Raw genomic sequence first — 18,873 nt, forward strand, 5'->3', positions numbered from 1 at the left:
TTTTAAAGTATATGATTGACAGCTTCCTTGCATACTAGGCAACTTTGAGGGCCAGCACATTAGACTTAACAAAGAATGCCCTTGATCATCAGGAAAGACTAAGGAAATTTGAGCGCTAGTCTAGAAGATAACGTTTTATGATTAAATTACTGTCAACATACCATGAAACAGCTCCTTCCTCAAGTTCTGGCAGTAACATCTTTCCTTTGCTCTTATGTTTCCTAAAAATGAAAACTGAACTCTGAGAGCATCTTCTAGACAAAACTTAGCACCCTCTACTCACATTGTCTATTCCCATTGCAAGCAAATAATGCATAGGAATGGTGTGTGTGACTTTGAATGCATGCCCAAGCCCTTCAAAAAAAGCTGAACAATATTTACACTTCTGTCAACATTGGTACACATAAAGTAAGCTTGTCCACTTTCCATGTCTCCATTTTCTTCTCTACCCACACAAACACCTCAGTCCTCATGTCTCAAATCCCCTTGAAGTCTTCCCTGACATCACTAAATATCAGGAGCTTCTGATTTTATGAATGTACATGACACTTCCAGACTTTATTGTAGACAGATGTGGTTTGCTTTTGTTTCTTGTTTACTCATATAAGAGTCTCACATTATAATTATTTGTTAATTTCCATTTCCCCTACTAAGCTCTGAGCTTAATAAGGGAGGACTATGTCGTCTATCTTTTTAACATCAGCATCCATTCTTGACACTTAATCATTGAATAAACAAATCTTTGGAAGATCAGAGACCATTTCAGAGTACTATTCTTTTAGTCCCAATGACACTTTAGTTATTTAAATTAAGCAGGATGACTGTATGTGTTACCTATATTTTTATACAATTCTTAACAAAATGTTACATTCATATGTCACATACAAATGTTGTATTGTAATTTCCATAGAGTCATCTTACCTTTTAGATTATTGCTTAAATTAAATGTCATTTGTTGCATTATTCTTACTGGTTGTTTTGGCTAGACAGTTTCATTGCAATGAGTTAAATCCCCAGGAAAGCTAGCTTTGAAAATAGGAATTCTCAAAAATCCCAGCCCCGGTTGGGAAAAACTATAACAAAGTCAAACATCTACATTTTGTCCCTGTCTCCGCTTTTGCTTCTCAAAGGACCATTCCATTTTCTCCTTCACTTCTATATGGGACATCACTGCCACCTCAAAATTGTGGCTTCAGCCACTGAGTCTACATAATATTGCAGAGCCAGAACCCAGAACAATATGAATTGCTCTGTCCACATCACAATTCAAACTTTGGGGATGAAAAAACTAGGTGGTCCACTTTGGTTTATGTTTCTACCTCTAGTCCAATCATTCATGGACAAAGTCACAGGACACATACACCTACACATTAAGAAGGGAATGGAAGAAAGCACATACAAAAAAGACATCTTCATTACATATATTCCTGAACATTTCTACCACACACAGGAAAATCTGAATTCATTGTTTTATTGTCATTAAACCAACCAGTATTTATTCAGTACTAACTGTTCAAGTTTCCAAGATAGATTCCCAAATACAAAGATGATTTGTAGACTCAGGGCAGGAGAAATACATACTCCAATGTATGGAGTATGCATGGAAAAAGATAATTAATATGTATTGAGATGTGATCAAGGGTTCTGTCAGCTTTTCAACAAATAATGTTGTTGGAACATTTGGACATTCATATAAAAAAAAGCACATTATTTGACCTTCATTGGTTTCACCCAAACCTTACATTTTGCACAAAAATTAGTTCCAAATGGATTATAGACCTAAATGCAAAATGTTAGATTGTAAATGTTTAGAAGAAAACATAGGAGAAAATCTTCATGACTTGGAGCTAGGCAAGGAGGTCTTATATGTAATACCAAAAGTATAACCCATAAAAGAAAAAGTTAATATATTGAACTTTTGCCCTACAAAAGACACTGCTTAAAGGAATGAAAATGCAAATTAGAGATTAAGAGAAAATATTTGCAAATCACATGTCTGATAAAAGACTTATATCCATAACATATAAAGAATTCTCAAACTCAATAAAGAATGCTCAACTCAATAGTAAAATAAAAATTAATTTTAAAATCTTTTTTTAAATGGTCATAAGACTTAAATAGATGCTTCACCAGAGAGAATATATGGATAATGAATAAACACATGAAAAGATGTTCAACATCACTAACCATTGAAAATTATTTAACATTAAAAAACTCCTTAATGTAAAGACGAAAAACCACATTAGCATCTCAATTGAGGCAAAAACACAAATAAGTAAAACACAATTCAATATTTCTTCAAAATTTCTTCACATTTCTTAGTTAGAAAGTCTTACTAAGCCGGGATTAGAAGGATAATCTGATAAAGATTATCTGTCAAAAGCCGATAGCAAAATCATACTTAATTATCAAATATTAAGAATATTTTCTTTACATAAGAAAGACAAGAATTGCCACTTTCATCATTTCTATTCAACATTGTCTTATAGATCTTAGGCAACATTGTAAGAAAAAGAAATAAAAGGATATGAAAATTAGAAAGGAGGAAACAAACTGTCACTAGTAACAGATAATAAAATTGCCTTGTTACCTGCTTTTTAAAACATATTTTAAATTTTGTTTCTGATAACCCTAATATCTGGACCACGTCTAGGTACGGTTCTATTCTCTGAGTTTTGTCCTAGCTTTCCCTCATTTGGTTCTGTGTCCTGTTATGCCTGATCAGCATATATTGAATGTTAGACATTAAAAATGCAAAACTGGAGGAACTCTGAATGATATTTTCATCTTCTAGGGAAAGTTCACATTTCTTCCAGTTGGCAGTTAGGGTTGGGGCAGATCACCCTGATCCAATCCAGGAAAGAGGTATTTCAAGACTAGATTTCAGGCTTCCTGAGTTTGTTTTTACTTTTAGAATATAGCTTACAGAGACTTAAGGTGTGAAGCATTCACTAGGGCATCTCATAGAATTCATCTACAAAATAATCTAGGCCTATTGTTTTCTTGGGAGAAAGTGGTTGAAATGCTAATTTGAATTTCAATATATAAAGCTTACTTTTCCATCTTGTCAGTTTTAATACATAATTCATATTTTCCCAGAATTTTCCCCAGTAGTCTGTTTTAAAATTTATTGAAAATAATAAAATAATGTTTGTAGTATTATAATATTTTCTTCTTATCTCTGTGGTAGCTGGTTTCCTGTTTCATTCTATAAAAAAATTGTGTCTTCTTTTTTTAAATGTTGATCAATCTTTCCAGAAATTTGTATACTTTATTAATCTTTCCAAGAACAAATTTTGACATTATTGTTTCGCTTGATTGTATCTTTGTTTCCCGTTTCATTTGTTTCCCTATTTTTATCAGTTTTTTCATTCTACTTTCTCTATGTTTATTTGGGAATTAATTTTATAACTTCTAACATTAGCAACTTAGTTCATTAACTGGTTTTTTAACTAACATAAGCATTTAAAAGTATAAATATCCCTTGAAACACAGTTGTATCTGTATCTAGCAAATGATGAAGTGTTTTCAATTAACATTCAGTTAAAAGTATTGTTAATGTTCATGTTTTGTTTGGATCATAACTTTTTTAGATGAGTAGTTTATTAGTTTGTGTAAATATAGAGCTGTTTGGGAGTATCTCTTTGTGACTGATTTTTAACTTGATTGCATTTTGATCAGATAATGTAATATATGTGATACCAGTACTTTGAAATGTTGACATTTACTTTATTGCCTACTGTATATCTTTTATAAAAGATCTGTTTGCTTGAGAAAAATACATATTATATAATTAAATAAATCTTATTGAGTTGTTCAATGTCTTATATCCTTACTAAAACTTTTTTACCAATTGGTTACAGAGAGATCTTTTGGAAAGTGTTGATTTGACAAAATGTATTTTATTTATTTAGAAGTTATTTTATTACATGCATGTAAGTTTAAAGTTTTCATATCCCTCTGGTAAACTGAACCATTTATCGTTGTGTGGTCATCCTCTTTATTGCTGTATATGGCTTTGGTCTTTATGTCTAACTTTTCTAAGTGTAGTTTAGATACCTCAGCCCTTATTTTGTTAATATGTACTTGGTTTATATGGTTTCTTTTATCTTCAGCTTTTCTGTAACCTTAGATTTTAGGAGCATCTTTCATAAAGAGTATATAGTTTGAGTTTTTAATATATACTTCTTGATAATCTCATTTATTGGTGAGCTTAACCCAATATATTTATATATCTGGATTTCCTTCTATCATATAGTGTTTTTTCTTCATTTATCATGCTTTTTTACTGCTTCTTTCTTCTTTGGGATTGTCTGCTTTTAAACTTTTTATTATTCTGTTTTTTCTCTTTGTTAATTTGAAATTTATACTTACCATTTCTGTTCTTTCACTTTACCATGATATTTAGAATAACAAAATCTATAGTTATGTATATCTCTACCCTTCTTCCAAAAATTACTAGGATTTTAGAGTGTTCTAACTTGTTTGAAACCCCACACCTAGATCACCTGCTACTTTGCCTAGCTCTTTATCCGTCCCTTGTTAGTGGTATTATTTTTATTCTAAATATTATTTCTGATTATTATTATTTATTGCAGTTTTAGCAAACTGTTTTCTAGGTTTTTCATAGTTATCTCTCAGCATTTTATACATTTTATGTTATTATAGATCCCCTTTTGCTATTAAATGTTTGCTTTACTTTACTATTGCTTTGTAGGGAATGTCTCTTTTCTCTCCATTTGTGTTTAATGTTGCCTCTTTGCCTTTGCTATTCTACATTTACACTATGGCCTCTAGGTATGTATTTCTTTTTATTTATCCCACTTCTTACACTGATGGATTTATACCTATTAGACATTATCTCTTTAAATATTTACTTGTTTCTGTTCTATTTTCTTTTTCAGCAGCTCACTTACTTCTGGGCCTTTTATTGGAAAATCATCCTTTATATTTTAAAAATATTTCATAAATTATTATTATATGTATGTTTTCAAATGTCTTTACAAAATTTATGCTTTTTTATTGAATTTGTTCTTAGCAGATTATGTTCTTACATATCTGACTGTTTTTAATTGTAAGTTTACATTTGGCTAAATTTAACGTAGGTGATTCCTAAAAGGCCTGACTAAGAATATTTTTCGTTGAGGAAGATTCACATTTGCTTCTTCTTGGTTGGCTGGGATACTACCACACTGCAGCCATGCTGTTAAATTTCCCCAAGTATAGATTCTCTTGTCTTTGAGGTAGCATAAATTCAAAGCCCCAACTTGCATTATTAGTCAGAATAGGTTTCTTGGTCAAGTTTCTTCACAGATTGGAAAATACTGTATTGCCCATCCTTTCATAGACCTGTAGGTCCCTCATGTGTCCTAGCCTTCTATATGTGTCTCAAGTGGTCTCAACAACCCCTACCCATTTGTCTGGGCCCAAGACTTAGTCTCTTCTCACTCTAGGAGACTACTAATTTTTGAAATTCTGGTTTCTTAGTATTGGCTTTTGCCCCCTATGACAGCAACATCTTGTGCATCAATGTTAAACTATCTGTATAGTTTTAGCTTTTCTTCAATATTTCCAGTGTTCACAGATATTCTTAACTCTCTTGTAAGCTTAGCAATACATCTTAAATTATATTTGTTGTCATTCAGTCAGTATCTGAGTGTTTTATGTTAATGCAAGTCTTTATAGAATGTCTTGTCTGCCATACTGCCAGAAGCAGTTATGTGAGTTATTACTAGTTTTTAAAATGTATTGTCACCTAAAACTGTAAATTTCTGTTGATATTCCCTGAGCATTTTAAAAAATATTTGTTTTCCTCTTGCAAATTTAATGCTTAATATCTATTAATTAGACCTATCCTATCCTATTCATTATGATACTCAGGTCTTCTTCTCCAGACTTTTTGTCTACTTCATCTATTATGAAGCAAGAGCAGTGAATCAATATTTCCTACTATGAATGTTTCTGTATATTACTCTTTGAATTTCTTGTCATTTGTGTTTTATTAATTTTCGTGCTATGTTACTTAGTACATAAATCTTCACGGTGAACTAACTTTATAAAACACCCTTTTTCATGTTATGTAATGGTTTTGCTCTAAATTCAATGCAAGTTAATATTGATTTCAATCCTCTTTTAATGGTAGTCCCTTGCACTGCTTTTGCTTATCATTTATTTTCTAATGTTTCTTTGCTTACTTTGTTTTCCTCACATACAGATACAGTTAGATTTTAGCCAACGACCCTTAAACATTTCTGTCTATGTGATAAAAAAAGAGAAACTGTTAGGATGATTGTTCTTCCTTTTAGAATTTGATATGGAATAAGGAACATACTTAGATCTGAAAATAGATTTCAGTATTGATCTTCTTCTAATTAGTTTTCTGACTTTTAGCACTTTCATAAAGCATCAGCTTATATTTTCCCAGAAGTTAGATTAGAAAAATAACACCTTCACTGTTTATCATTCCAGGTTTCTGAAATATGAATACAGCGAAGTTGCTATGCTTTAAAGTGGTATATTATATATAATATACTACCACTTTCAAAATACATTTTCTCTTTCCCTGTTAACTTAATTGGGAAGAACTAAATTTAATCTCTCATAAATTCATAGCCATTCATGAAACAGTCCAGTAACTTCCCCATTTTACTATGTCATAAATCATGGTAGGAAAGCTGTAACCACCACTCTGAACCACCAGAAAGTAAGACTGCTTTGAGTATAAGAGAGACAGTCATGCAATGTGCCCATTACGTAATAATTAGTGAATTGTTTCTGTGTTACTGATTAAATTGGAAAAAATACATTTTGAGGCATTTCTTTATTCCAAGTACTAATTCTGATTTTTGGAGTATTTTATTTGTATTGTCTGAGGGTCTTCCTGTGAAAATGTTATGACATCTTACTTCTATAATTTATTTTTTATGCCACTGATTCTTATACAATGTTCTCATAATTTGCAGTCTCCATCTTTAGTCCCTGTTGTTCTTTCCCTCACAAATATATTGTGCTCACTTTATGTTTCTGCCTAGAGAATACTATATGAATACATGTGGTTTCTGGTATATTTCTTAGGTTATTTACCGAAAAATTTATTTTGGCCTTCATTTCATTTATATAGTCTACAGCCATTGTTATACTCAATAAGGAAGATGGAGCTCATGGAATTTATTGGCCAAGAAGTTTGAAAATACTGGCCTGCGGAAGGCCTATATAATTTTTTCATTCTTCCTTCCCCAAGATATCTGTGGCCAAGAATTCCAGGGTAGATATTAGGGAGGTAAATTGCAACTTAGTCAACCAGAGTTATCAAATCTAACACAGAAACACTGGAAAAATGATTATCATTTGAAACTTTTAAGCCTGTTATAAATTACAGTTTTATAGAAAAGCACAATCTAATTTCAATTTACCTTTCTGCTGGGCAAAAGAAAACAAAGTAAGCATGCAGAAATAAGTCTGGATGTTTCTAATCTTTTTTTCCCCATGAAATGGAGTTTTCTTCTCTAAAATTGAAACCATTTTCTAACAGATTTTCTGTCAACATTTAAACAGAATTGCAGGTTTACAATCCAGGAAGCCCTGTGTGATCATAGAATACTTGAGTCAGAAAGATTAGGCCTGAAAAAGGACCTTTGGGTGTCACTTAGCCCAGTCTTCTAGATGGTAAACCTGAGGTAAATTATTAATAAAGAAAAGTTTGTGGTTAGATTTCTAAAGAAATCTTTATGAGAAAAATATTTATAAGGAAGCATATTGTAATTTGTGAGAAATTTATAAGTATGTGAACAAGGATTTAGACATCCAGTTCTTAATTGTCTGCTCCATTCCAATTTACTTTTCCTAGTACACAAGAAAGCCAAAGTCAGCAGAAATTGTAACAGCAAGAAAAGAAACCATCATCTAAGAAGTCTGATCACAAGTTTAATCCCCCAACTACTATAGACTTGGATCACAGATGTTTTTAGTACTTCCAGGGAGGTTGTGCCTAACACATTTCTCTCAAGCTGATAAAGGCTCACAGTTTAAATAAAAACATTCTAAAATAAATCATGTTATGGCATTACAGCAAAACAATATTCTTTTTAAGTGGGGAAAACTTTGTAATGGGCCTCCTGAGTCTCTTCCCCACGTGGACTCTCAGCATCATTAGTAACGCATCATTCTTTCAGATGACAGGAAAATGCCTATGCTGGTGGACTTGTGGCACCTTAGTTCCCATGTTTCTTTTAGAGGTTGAAGTTGTTTGATGAATTACAGAAGTTACATACAGCAATCTGTATCTACAATATGATAGGAGAGACATACAATTGTGGTTATTCATGGTAATATAGGAAGAGACTCTGCTCTTACCATTTCTGCTGTTAACTTAGTAAGTGGCTCTTCGCAGTCTGTAGACAGATACCCATGAGTCAACCACTTCTGCCTTAAATCTCTCCCTGAAAATCACTTTGAAACAAGATTTTAAAACCAGATATGAGTGTTTTAGTCTGCTTTCACACTGCTATAAAGAACTGCCTGAGACTGGGTAATTTATAAAGGAAAGAGGTTTAATTGACCCACAGTTCAGCATGACTGGGAGACCTCAGGAAACTTACAATCATGGTGGAAGGGGAAGGGGAAGCAAGGCACCTTCTTTACAAGGCAACAGGAAAGAGAAGAGTGCAGAGTGAAGGGGGAAGAGTCCCTTATAAAACCATCATATCTCATGAGAACTCACTCACTATCATGAGTACAGCATGGGGGAGACCATCTCCATGATCTAATCACCTCCGTCTGGTCTCCGCCTTGACACATGTGGGTTATCGGGGTCATGGGGATTACATTTCAAGATGAAATTTAGGAGAGGACACAAATCCTAACCATATCATTCCACCCTGACCCCTCCCAAATCTCATGTCCCTTTCACATTTCAAAACACAATCATGCTTTCCCAACAGGTCCCCAATCATGCTTTCCCAACAGGTCCCCAAAGTCTTAATTCATTCCAGCATTAACCCAAAACTCCAAGTCCAAAGTCTCATCTGAGATAGGGCAAGTCCCTTCTGCTTATGCGCTTGTAAAATCAAAAGCAAGTTGGTTACTTCCTAGATACAATAGGGGTACAGGCATTGGGTAAATACCCATTCCAAATGGGATAAATTAGCCAAAATGAAGGGCTACAGGCCCATGCAAGTCCAAAGTTCAATAGGGCAGTCATTAAACCTTAAAGTTCCAAAATAATCTCCTTTGACTCCATGTCTCACATCCAGGTCATACTGATGCAATAGGTGAGTTCCCATGGCCTTGGGAAGCTCCACCCCTGTGGCTTTGCAGGGTACAGCCCTCCTCGTGGCTGCTTTCATGGGCTGTTATTGAGTGTCTGCAGCTTTTCCAGATGCACAGTACAGGCTGTCAGTGGATCTACCATTCTGGGGTATGGAGGACAATGACCCTCTTCTCACAGCTCCACTAGGTGGTGCCCCAGTGGGGATTCTGTCAGGGGCTCCAACCCCACATTTCCCTTCTGCATTGCTCTAACAGAGGTTCTCCACAAGGGTTCCACACCTGCAGCAAACTTCTGCCTGGACATCCAGGCATTTCCATACAACCACTGAAATCCAGGCAAGGGTTCCCAAACCTCAGTTCTTGACTTCTGTGCACCCACAGGCCCAACACCACATGTAAGCTGCCAAGGCTTGGGCCTTGTACCCTCTGAAGCAATGGCCTGAGAGGTACGTTGGCCCCTTTTAGCCACAGCTAGGACACAGGGCACTGCATCCCAAGGCTGCACAAAGCAGTAAGGCCCTGGCACCAGCCTAATAAACTATTTTTTATTAGCTTTTGATGGGAGGGGCTGCCATAATGGCCACTGATATGCCCTGGAGACATTTTCCCCATTGTCTTGGTGATTAACATTTGGCTCCTTGTTACTTATGCTAACTTCTGTAGCCAGCTTGAATTTCTCCTCAGAAAATGGACTTTTCTTTTCTATTGCAAGCTCAGGCTGCAAATTTGCCAAGCTTTTATGCTCTGCTTCCCTTTTAAACATAAGTTCCAACTTCAGATCATCTCTCTCAAGTTCAAAGTTCCACAGGTCTCCCGGGCAGGGACAAAATGCTCCCAGTCTCTTTGCTAAAGCATAGCAAGAGCAACCTTTGCTCCAGTTCCCAAGAAGTTCCTCATCTTCATCTGAGATCACCTCTGCCTGGACTTCATTGTCCATATCATTAACAGCATTTGGCCAAAGCCATTTAACAAGTCTCTAGGAAACTCCAAACCTTCCCACATCTCCTGTCTTCTTCTGAGCCTTCCTTCCAAACTGTTCCAACCTCTGTCTGTTACCTAGTTCCAAAGTCGTTTCCACATCTTTGTGGAATCTTTATAGCAGCACCCCACTCTCTGTGGTGTCAATTTACATTATTAGTTCATTTAAATACTGCTATAAAGAACTGCCTGAGACTGTGTAATTTATAAAGAAAAGGGTTTTAATTGATTGGCAGTTCAGCATGGCCAGGGAGGCCTCAGAAAATTTACAATCATGGCAGAAGGTGAAGGGATAGCAAAGCACTTTCTTCACAAGGCAACAGGAAGGTGAAGGGTGGCAGAGTGAAGGAAGAAGATCCTTTTCAGATCTCATGAGAACTCACTCACTACCACAAGAACAGCATGGGGGAAAGCACCCCCATGATTCAATCACCTCCACCTGGTCTGTTGACACATGGGGATTATGGGAATAACAATTCAAGATAAGATTTGGGTGGGACACAGATCTTAACCATATCAAGGAAAAACAAAGGTGTTCAATAATCTTAAAAGTTTAGGCAATGCTGTGGAATGGGCAACTTCTGCTTAAAAAACTGTGACCTGGGTTTTCATTTGTCTTGCTTGTTTCTATTCCCCTTTTGTTATTTTCTTTCCCTATAGTATAGTCATATCTAGTATTCTTCCAGGAAACACTCCCACCTCTCCATCAAACATATTCTTTGAAAAGAATGTAGTAAACCATTTACCCTGAGGTATAATGGACAGACAGTATAGTGTGCCAACCTCCCTAAAAGGAGGGGATTATTTTAAACAAGCAATGTTTAAATCCTTTTAAGTATCATAGTACCCCAGAATATAACTGCTTACTACTAAGTCAACAATGCTACTAACACACCAAAATTGTGTATTAGTAAGTAAAAGGGATCTAACAAACAAAAAAAGTTCCTTTTAGTATGAATCTGAAAAAGCAACAACTGAAAAAAAGAAAAGAAAAACTTCAGGAATACACTCATTCTCTGGAATCAAAGTTCAGTCTCACCCTTTTTATTTGTAGAATGAACAGTCTCAAGAAATGTCTATAATGGACTTTGAGATGAGGTCAAGAATGAGGCCACATGCACTGTTCCCCATTTCTGGCTGTGAAATGTGCTATAATTCACATACACCTCTCCCCACAGAGGTCTAAGGTGAAGGAAGCTATATTTTGATACAGTACTTTGGGATATAAAACAAGTATGGAAAATACCACCAAAGATATATAGTTCAATAAATCAGTTCTTCTCTGAACTCTCCCTTAAGAAGTAGAAAGCTATGTATTAGATATGCTTTATGTTCCTAAAAGCTTAGTTTGCTGACACTAAATGGAAACTATATGCATTGTTCTTTATGGTACTTTTATACAAGAAAGTATAAATAATTTCCCAACACTAGTTCATTAATCCTTGAACACCTCATCAGGGGGATGGTGAGGAGGAGGGCGAGGAGTATGAGAAACACATGATAAATGTGCTCGGTGGGGTGGTTTTAAATTTCCTAGTACTGATTTTATTTTTGTCTTGAAACATAAAATAGTACATGAGTCCTGCTTGAACTAAGAGTAGGAACAAGAAAAGTCCCTTATTGCTTGCTTTGAACAAGTCACTTAGATCCCTACGTCTGAGCTACACACATCTCTGAACTAGCAGGATTTTGTAAAATATGTCCAAATTTCATCAGGCTTTGATACATTCAGATGAACTAAATTATTGCAAAGGCACTTGGCCCCATAAGGTGATGTCAAATGGCTACCAAAACTTCATCTTAAAATACGCATGGAAATTATAAAATGCTCATTGTAGCATAAAATTATGAATGGGGAAAGACAGCCCCATAGAAAGGTCAATTTATTGCTAGATCCACAAATTCTAGTATTCCCAAACACTAGCACAATGCAGACTATGTAATTTGCAGGAAGGATGCAAAATGAAAATGAGAAGTCCCTTGTCCAGAGAGCAGAAAGAAAGTTTTTCCTTTCTTTGGCAGTCTCGTTCTTGACCTATCATGGTGTTTTGTATTTGCTCTAGTATTGTACTCCCTCAGACATGCCCAGTTCCATTCTTTACAGAGATCCAATATGGTGTGGGCTGCTTGAGCTTCAACTCCTGCCCACCACTCTAACTTCACATTTCCCAGTCCATGGATATCCCACTATATGTTTCAAGATAAATTTCAATATCAAAATTATTTCAGTATACTTTAAAAGCATTTATGTAGGTTGGCGGGGAAGAATGTGTCCTTCGACTCAACTACTCCATTACAGAAAACTTCTACCCAAATTTCAAAAATGCAAATTTAAAAACCAAATGAAAAAGCTGATTGGAATTATGTGCTATAAGACATGAATTAGTACCTTACATTTAATAGCTGAACAGAAGCCTTAACTATCTGAATTAGTTCCTGAATAATTTTCTCTGTTTTGTTTGTTGCTGTATTAATACATGAAAGAGCCATGAGTCCTTAGATCACCCCTGGGAGGATGACTTACTGTGAAACACGGAAGGCTTTTCTGCTACTAAGGGTAAATATGTCCTTGGTGTGTCTAAGATCTGGGTTCTCACTCCTGTAGGACAACAAGTGTGTCCAGGTCCCATCCCTTTGGAGAAGAGTTATAATTAGATTCACATTCCTTTGAAAGGCCCAGCAGACCTGGGCCAGGAGTGGCCTCACAGAGCAATGATGCAGGGTAGATAAGGAATGTAGGCAGAGGGAGCCACAAGGGTGACTCAAGGTGCCCACAATAGGTAGCAGTTGCATGGGCTGTGGGACATAAAACTGGTTATAATTAAATTGGGGAAACTAGCCTGAGTGTTATACAACAGTTCATATTTGTTTTATTATGGTACCTCTTCACATTTGAACTAAATTCTCACTATCTGAACCCAGAAGCAGAAAAAATTCAGAAAATGAAGAAGTACAGACCCACAAGGATGAAGTACTTTGTCCACCTCCCATAAGAAGGAAGTGGCTGAGGGTATCCCGGAACCTGGAGCTTATTATTTTAAGTCTCTTTACATGCACAGGTGATAAGATTTCATGACTTTTCTCTGAGTAAACATTATAGGATGGAAGCTGCTACAATTACTACCATTGCTGAATTGCTGTCCATCTTTTGCAAATGATAGATAAGGCTCATTTATCAGTTAGTCACTGATTTTACATACCCCTTTGCATTCTTCTTAGATGTCTGTATCATTCCCAATATTATCATTACAAGGATATACATAGCAGATTGAAAGCTAATGATAAAGAAGTATCCATTTAATTTATGTTTTGTACATACAAAATATACTTACTTTTATACAGCTTCATCGTCATAAACATTGTTTTCCAAGAGTAAGTCCAAGTATCTGGTGATTTTTTTTTAACCTTCCAAGTGCAGAAATCATTGCCTTTAAAGAGCCATATACAAGTGGAGAAGAGTTGGCTATTTGTACACTGTGACTTAAGAGGTTAACAGTACCCCTACTGATATCTAAGAAAGGAGGTGCCATTTCTTCCCAGAGGCTGGACCACTCAACAAAAGAAAGTGGGAAGGAGACAGCAGGCTTCTGTATAAAAAATCAGAGGGAAGTGGAGGAAGCAGTGTTTGGTGAGCCCCAGAACAGCGCAGGTATGGTCCTCAGTCCTGTCCTGCTATCTCAATGAATCCTTAAAACACCTTTCCAGTCTTACAGATGGGGCAAAGGGCAACAGGGGTCTGAGAAGACCATTAATATGCCCAAAGTCATACATAAAGTGAGGGCAGAATATGAGCATAAATCAATGTATGATTAAATCTCAAGCTCTGCTGTTTCCATCTAATCCTGCTGCTACTTCAACAGCAGCATAAAACACATGTGTGCATGTGTGTGCATGCAAGTGCACACACACACACATGCATGCACACACATTTACCTAGGAAGCAGAGTTCTTGAGGTTTTATTTAGCTTTCTCACAACATCCAGTTATCCCAATTTCATTTATCAGATAAGAGGTAGTCCTGTCCTGGAAGACAAAGAGAAGCTGACCCCAAGAGAACTAGGTAGAGAATAAATCATTCTAAATGGAAACAATGATGCCAAGGGGGCCTAGATGACAGGGGTTCCTCAGCAGATAGAGGTAGGAGGGCCCTAAATGCAGTCTTTGCCTTTTCTTCCAGTTTTGGGCCCCAGTCCTCACTGAATTTGATATTTCCACCTACTTGTCTCTCCAGCTTCTCCTTTATCCATCCCTAAGCCCTACGGCATCCAGACCTAGAAATCTTCAAGGGCTCATACCCATATTTCTTTTTAAAAGTTCAACAACAACAAACTCTCAATATGAATATGAACATTTTATTTCTTCCTACATGCTCTCTTTCTGTTAAAATCATCCTAAAAATAAAAGGAAATGAAATCAATCCTATTTCATGTTCGGATTTCAGCAACGTGTGAGAATTATTTGAGCCATTTCCTTGTCCTATATAGGGAAATATGTTTTCCATGACATGGTTGGCTGGAACCACATAGGTAAAATAAAATCTTTAAACTACTTCCCTTCAGATCCAGAAATGATGAGCAATTTGACATCCTGTATCCCCCTGACTGCAAACCAGAAACCTCTCTGTCAGAAGCTATTCTTGCAATATTATACCTCTAATGTTATGGGAAGTTGTTTGAGGCAAAAGGCACCCGTAATAATGGGATTGTATTTTGAAAAAGAGCTGGCTCTAAGGCCATGCTGTAAATGAAAAACATCATAAAAGGAACGTTACCACTCTTAAAAAACAGTGAGACTGCTGGAATAACTCATTGCAGGCTATTTTTATAGTCCCCTAATTCTGTTTTTAAAATCAAATGTAACGCTAAAAAAATAGTTCACTTCAAGTTGGGAAGAAAGCCAAACCTACGCAGTTTATAGAGAATCTCAAATCTTACCTGTTAAAATTCATTCATTCAAACAAGCATGTAATGAGCACCAACTATTTGTAAAGTATTGACTTAGTTGGTGCAGAGCACTGCTCATGCAGTGTTTTATGATCAAGTAGAGGAAATAAGACCTATCCATATATGAATGATAGAAAGTATAAGAAGCTAAATACCCTAAGAAGAAAACAAAGGAGTAATGGGAGTGAGAAGTTGGAAAAAATCATTTCTGGCTGTGGGGATTCTGGAACGTTTTATGAAAGAAGTGCATTTGGGCTAAGTCTTAGAGGATGGGCACAGAAAACACCATTGGCAGGAGACATAGCTTGAGGAAAGGTAGACATATAGTTCATGCCCATAATCCCAGCACTTTGGGAGGCTGAAGCAGGAGGATTGCTTGAGACTAGGGAGTTCAAGACCAGCCTAAGCAACAAAGTAAGAATCCATCTCTATAAAAAAATTTAAAAATAAAAATTAGCATATACCTCTAGTCTTAGCTACTTGGAAGAGAGAGCACAGCAACTGGGGGACTTTATATTGAACTCAGTGCTGCCCTTTCATAGTGGAGAGTAAATCTGTGCTGGGGCTCAGTCAGTGCCCATGTATGGAGGGAGCATCTGGACCAGTCCTAGCTAGAGGTGAATCACCCATCCCATCAGTAGGAACTCAAGTTTCTCAGCAAGCCTCGCAATGGCAGGCCAAAGTGCTCTGGGGTCCTAGGTAAAATGAAAGGCAGTCTAGGGCAGAGATTGCAATTCCTGGCAACTTCCAGTGCTGGGTCAGGCTCAGAGCCACAGGACTTGGGTGGCACATGACCTAGGGAGACATCAGCTTGAGGACTGAAGGAGTGAGTGCTTGTGCCATCACTCCCCCAACCCCAGGCAGTGTAGTTTGCAGCAATGAAAGTGACTCCTTCCTTCTGCTTACGAGGTGGGAAACAAAGAGTAAAGAGGATTTTGTCTTGCATCTTGGATACCAACTCAGCCATAGCAGGATAGGGCACCAGTGAGAGTCACGAGGTCCCCATTCGAGGCCCTTCTAAACACACCCTGGGCCAGAAGGGAACTTGCTGCCTTGAAGAGAAGGACCCAGTCTCAGCAGAATTCATTACCTGCTGACTAAAGAGCCCTTGGACCTGGAATAACCATCAGGAAGACCCAGGGAATACACCGTGGGCCTTGGACTCTGAGACATGCTGACTACAGGTGTGACCCAGCACATTCCCAGCTGTGGTGGCTATGGTGAAAGACTCGTTCTGTTTGAGGAAAGCAGAGGGAAAACTAAAGGGGACTTTTCTTGCACCTTAGATACCAGCTTGGCCACAGTGGGGTAGAGCAACAATCAGGCTCTTGGGACCCCTGAGTCTAGGTCTAGGCTCTTGGACAGCATTTCTGGACCTGCACTGGGCCACAGGAAAGACCACTGCTGTGAAAGCTGAGTCCCAGGCCTGGCAGTATGCACCACAAGCTGACTGAAGAGGCTTGGGCTTTAAGTGAACATTGCTAGTGGCCTGGCAGAACCACTCCATGGGTTGATGGTGGTGGTGCCCATAGGGAGAGGCTCCCTTGCCTGTGGAAAGAGAAAGGAAGAGCAGGAAGGACTTAATATTGTGGACTGAGTGCCAGCTTAGTCACAGAATAGAACATTAGGCAAATTTCTAAGGTTTTTTTATTCCAATTCCTGGCTCCCAGACAGCATCTCGGAACCTACCTGGGGCCTAGGGGAACTCACCTACCTAAAGGGGAGGATACAAACTTGACTGGCTTTGCCACCTGCTGATTCGAGCACTAAGGCCTTGAGTGAACATAGGTAGAAGCCAGGTAGTAGGTACAGCAGGTCCTGGGCAAGATCCAGTGCTGTACTGGCTTCAGGTCTGACCCAGCATAGTCCCAGTGGTGGTGACCCCAGGGGTGCTTACACCAGCACACCCCCTATTCCAGGTGGCTCAGCACTGAGAGACTTTGTTTGGGAAAAAGTAAGGGAAAAGAGCAAGAGTCTCTGCCTGGTAATCCACATAATTCTTCTGGATCTTATCCAAGACCACTAAGGCGGTACCTCTACGAGTCCACAAAAACCACAGTGACATTGGGATTGGGGCCCATGTCCCTTTGAATACCTGGAAGCCTTCTCAAGAAGCACAGTCACAAGCCCAGAATGTGATAACTACAATAAAAACCTGACTCTTCAGTGCCCAGATACTGATGAACATCTACAAGCATCAAGATTATCCAGGAAAACATGACTTCACCAAATTAAATAAAGCACCAGATATCAATCCTGAAGAAAGAGATATGTGACCTTTCAGAGAATTCAAAATTGCTGTTTTGATGGAACTCAAAAGAAATTCAAGATAACACAGAGAACGAATTCAGAATTCTATCAGATAAATTTAATGAAGAGATTGAAATAATTAAAAGGAGTCAAGCAGAAATTCTGGAGTTGAAAAATGCAATTGACATACTGAAGAAAGCATCAGAGTCAAGAGCAGAATTAATCAAGCAGACGAAAGAATTAGTGAGCTTGAAGACAGGCTATTTGAAAATACACAGTGAGAAGAAACAAAAGAAAAAAGATTTTAAAAAATGAACCACGCCAAAAAGATCTAGAAAATAGCCTGAAAAAAAGACAAATATAAGAGTTATTGGACTTAAAGGGGAGGTAGAGATAGGGTAGAAAGCTTATTCAAAGCAATGATAACAGAGAATGTCCCAAACCTAATGAAAGATATTAACATTCAAGTATAAGAAAGTTATAGAATATCAAGCATATTTAACCCAAAGAAGACTACCTCAAAGCATCTAATAATTAAACTCCCAAAGGTCAAATATAAAGAATCCTAAAAGCAGCAAGAGAAAATAAATGAATTTTCAAGCCACTCATATACGCCCCTAATAGTTTCTGTTTACCTCAGCATTGCTTTTGTTGTAAACTAGCAAACATCACAGATTATATCTATCCAATATCTATCTTATATCTATGCATGCTGAAACAGGTTAAAAGTAAATATGAAACTAATGACCAAGTGGTTTGCCTAGGTCTAATTAAAACATTGTTGTATCCATGTGAAGCAGTAAGAATGAAAATAAAAAGCAGGGATAATTAGAGTTGAAGTTCCTCTGGTTCTATAAATATTCACTATGTGCATTGGGAAGAGATAGTTGATTATACACATGGTCAGTCAGTTGTTCTACCCATTGCACAATATCTTCAGTTATCAAAATAGATGCTTTTTAAAATACATGCCTGCACCCTGGGTGTGTATGGGAGAATAGGGAGAGTGTAATGTACTCCTATACCAGCCTACCCAGGGGCGCAAAGATAATTCCTACTTTTAAACACGAATACATTTCTTAAAGTGATTTTCTTGCATTTTCTTGCATATAGATTCTTCAGCCAATATCCTCTCCAAGAAAGTAATATTAAAAAAATAAAAGGAAGCTTTCACATTTTTACCTGCATTAACATGGCAGAACACAATAGTTTTGAAACTGTTTCTGCTTAATAAACACCCACATTTGCATTTGAAGGGTATCTCAGGGTGCCATAAAGTCAATACAGCATAGATAATTCTGCAGTCAACCCTTCTCCTTCTCTAAAAGGTCTTTTAACTATAAAAATCAATTTTAATAAAAGCCATCTGTGTCCCTTATACATTTTATCATAACATGTTTGTCCAGAAGACCAATTTTAAGAAATTCACAATAAT

The sequence above is a fragment of the Chlorocebus sabaeus genome, chromosome 13 (genome assembly GCF_047675955.1).
Source record: "Chlorocebus sabaeus isolate Y175 chromosome 13, mChlSab1.0.hap1, whole genome shotgun sequence".
NCBI classification, from domain to species: domain Eukaryota; kingdom Metazoa; phylum Chordata; class Mammalia; order Primates; family Cercopithecidae; genus Chlorocebus; species Chlorocebus sabaeus.